This window comes from Phalaenopsis equestris, unplaced genomic scaffold (assembly GCF_001263595.1).
Source record: "Phalaenopsis equestris unplaced genomic scaffold, ASM126359v1 Scaffold000561, whole genome shotgun sequence".
Classification (NCBI taxonomy): domain Eukaryota; kingdom Viridiplantae; phylum Streptophyta; class Magnoliopsida; order Asparagales; family Orchidaceae; genus Phalaenopsis; species Phalaenopsis equestris.
Genome location: NW_018165001.1, coordinates 24260 through 28351, shown reverse-complemented (window position 1 = coordinate 28351; position 4092 = coordinate 24260).

The window sequence follows — 4092 nt, the reverse complement described above, 5'->3', positions numbered from 1 at the left end:
AGTTTGTTAAATTTGTTAAAGCATGATAAGTTTTTTAGGCATGGTTAAAATATAAGTTTATTCAAATTGACTAGGTTGATTAATGTTTGGTAAGATTTGGTTAAATTTGGTTGAACTTTATTGAAAATATTTTAGTTTTTAGTTTTGAAAGGTTTTAAAGTTTTAAAAGCTTAATTTTCAAATTCTTAAGGCGTTTTATAGTCTTAAAAGGTTATATATATCTTAAATCTCTTTTTTTAAGAAAATTATTTTGAAACTTTAAGTGCTTGAAGCCTTAAAGTTTTGAAAGTCTTATTTATGTTTGAAGTTTTTAAAGGAGTTTAATTTTTTTTTTTTTTTTATTATTATTATTACTTTTTTTTTTTTTGAAAAATTTTTAGTTGTTTTGAAAATTTTAGTTACTTGAAAGTGGCTTTTTTCGAAAAATTTAGTGTTTTAAAACAAATGTTTGAGATCGAAGTTTGAAAGTTTTAGGGTTTCAAAAGATTTGGAAGTTTGAAACGACAAGTTAAATAGGGTTCAAGGTTTTGAAACGATTTGGGGCTTGATTTTTAAGATTGTAAGGTTTGGACTTGAGTTTTGGATTTGAGGTTTGGAGTTGAGTTTTTGATGTGAGACTTGGATTTGAGGTTTGGACTTGACCCTAGATTAGGGGAAGGATAAGCTGGAAGGATTTTTATATGGAGGTGAAGCATTAACCTTAGAACAATTATACTAAATGAGGAGGTTTAAATGAGTGGATTAACCTAATTTTTGGGAATAATGTCCCTGGTCAATATGTTCATGACTTTACATCTTCTCGAATGCATCAGTATCCTTAGACAATTAAACAACCAAATAGTAGGAGATCTCCATTATTGTTATAGTTAATGTTGACCTTCCTGCTATTAGGTGGTTTGGGCTACCTTTATCAGTAACTATGGGTTACCTCATTCTACGGCACTCACATAATCTGATTGGGTAAAGTTGTTTGTTTTAGTTGTCATAGTCCTTAGTACTAGCTAAATATCTAGTAAACTATTATAGGCTTCTAGACTAGACTATTCTTGGGTGTGTGGATTCGATTTTATTTCTACGTTGGCAAACCTAAGGATTCAAGGTTGATCTACATTGATTAGGTTTGCATGATTTAGTGTTGGTGATTTTTAATTTATTGTTGGGTTTGATATTCAATTTGTGACTTGTTTCAGATCCTAGTCATGGTGAAAATTTAGGTTATTCTAAGTTTTGAGTTTTTTTTTCCTCCTAGTTTGTTTATCATTTATGAAAATTAGGGTTCTTCTAAGTTGAGTTTCTTTTCTCCTAATTTGTTGGTCATTTATGAAAATTAGGATTCTTCATTTTATTTCTTTCTCCTAAGGTTGACTACTAGTGTTTGGTTTACTATTCTATGTTTGAGTTTTATATGCTAGAAAATGTATCATTCAAACAGTTCATGCTTACACTTTTAATATTTAAGACTCTCATTCACATGCTTATTAAAAATTTAACCTACACACGCGAATAAAATTTTATAGTGTTGTGTCATACAAAAAGTGTTAGCAATGTGAATTTGCTTATCTATGAAATCTTTATGCATGAAATGACCCAATATTTATATGCTTAAGTGCTAAGCTTATCAATTACATGTTCATGGAAATGAATATGTTCATTTATGAAACTATGCCTATGAACATATTTAAGTCTTGCTTAGATTAAACTACTCAAGAAAGTTTGCAAACTTATGTACTTTTGTTGTATTGATTGATAAGTTTCGCAACAAGTGTTGTTGTTACTCTTTTGAAAAAGACTTTCCTGGTGCTAGATTTATTTAAAATATTTTTTTTAATTTTAAGTTTTTTTAACTTTGTTTCTTTAGTTTTTGTTTTGAGAGTTTTAGAATTGTTTCTTAAAAGTTAATTTTTTAGAAAAGTTAAAAAAGTTATTTTTAAAATTATTTATTTTTGTTTTTGGGAGAGTGAAAAATTTTAGAATTGTTTAAGTTTCTTTTAATTTTGATTAACATTAAAGATTTTGGTTAGTTCTATATAAAAGGTTTTGAAAGGATTTTGTTTTTAAAGAGGCTTCATTTTCAATTATCATTTCTTAAAATGTTATCTTTAACATAAGAACTTGCTTGGAAAAATTTTTAGAGAAATTAAGTTAATTTTTTAAGCTTTATTAAGTTTTGTTTGGTGCTATTTTTTATTTCTTATAAAATTTTCTTAGAAAAATAGTTGTTTAAGAAAAATTTTTTGTTAAACTTTGGAAATCATTTCTAAAGTCTTATAAAGTTTCACTTAAGCTTACCCAATCTTATGTTAAGGTAGTTTCTCTTAGAACTTTTTTTTAGCTTATATATTATTATAAAAAAACATTCTTTTATAGCCAAGTTAGTTTGTATATGAAGAACTATTTTGGAGCAGATTTGATACGCATATACTTTTTAAAAGTACGCATCACTTAGAAAATATTTAATGGGTATATTTTTATAAAAATCTTTTTTAAGAACATTAAAATTAGTATTATTTTTTTAGCACATTTAAATTGTATAGTTATATACATTTACATTTTATAAAGATAATCATTTTTTAACACATAGCAGCTTGCATGGTATAAACATTTAAACTTGCATGGGATAAGCATGTGAATATTTGCATGGGAATCATCATATAAGAACATAGATGCATGAATATCTCCCTCTCCTCCCTTATTTCATTACTTAAAGCTTTCGGGAAAGTGGCTAGGGGTAGGTTAGGCTTGTTTTAGGTGTGTTTAGGTTGATTAGAGGTCGATCAGGCTACTTTTAAACGTGTTTGGGTTTGAGTAGGTGTGTTGGGGTTCAGGTAGGCTTAAGTTAGGTGTGTTGGACTTGGGTAGGTTAAGTTTAGTTTAGGTTTGTTCGAGGAGACTAACATATGGTGTGTTTGGCTTTGGTAGACTAGGTTTGGGTGTGTTTGGGCTAAGGTAGGCTAAGTTTAGTCTAGGTTGGTATGAGTAGGCTAGGCTATGGATTTTTTTGGTGTATTAGGGTTAGGTGGTGCTCGGGTAGGCTAGGTTTGGTTATGGTGATGTTTAGTGTTTCGGGTTGATGTTTGGGTAATGGCTAAGGTTTCGGGTTTGACAAGATGGTGTGAGAAAAGATGGGTTTTTGGTGAGACTTTGGCCATGAGTGTCAGTGTGTGAGTTTGGTTTAATTTTGGTTAAGAGAATGGCGAGGAGAAGAGATAGTCAGGTGGTTTGGTTCTTGAGTTAGGCTGAAGAGGAGAGGGAAGTAGTTTAGGGATAAGGTTTTGATTTAGGGTTAGGTTGTGTGTATTTTGGTTTGGGTAGGTTTAGTGTTATAGTGGGTTTTGGGTTTGAAAGAGGTCTAAGGTTATGGTGAGTTTTAATTTAGAAAAGAAGTGAGGGTTAAGGTGAGTGAAGTGTGAGTGGTTTTGGGTAGGAGAAGAAGTGAGGGCTTAGGTGAAATAGAGGCCAAAGATTTTGGGTAGGAGAAGAAGTGAGAGCCAAGGTGGGAAAGAGAACTCGAATTTTGGGTGGGAGAGTGAGTGAGGGCTAGGATTAAAAAAAACCATCGATATTGGGCGGGAGAAGAAGTGAGGACGTGTGAGGAAAAGAGAGAAGAAAAAACAAAAAAAAATCTACATTAAAATTTACAAAAGTAACACATGTAAATGGCTATACTTGTGCTTTGATTTGCTTTGGATAATGGCTTTGGTTCCTTGTCTTGATTGTGCTTTCATCCTTGCTTGGTGTTCTCAACTTGGTAAGGAGTATAGAAAAGAGAGGAAATGAGGGGATTTATAAGTTGGTATGGAGGAATGAAAGGAAGCAAGGGGTAGGGGGGAGGAAAAGGAGGGGGAATTCGGGCAAGAGGGGGGAAAGGGAGTTGAGGGGCTAGGCTTTTGGAGAATGAGACTATGGGAGAGGAAGTGTGTGTGGCGTTTGTGGATGATGAGAAATTATTGCGTACGGACTCTGCATGCGGTGTCCGATCCTGATCGTAGATGGTCAAGATTATTTCCGTTTTTTTTTTTAAAAAAAATTATGTGGGGCCTACCGAAATACATCGGGACCGTAGATCAGGTGATTTACGGTCCGGATCGGATA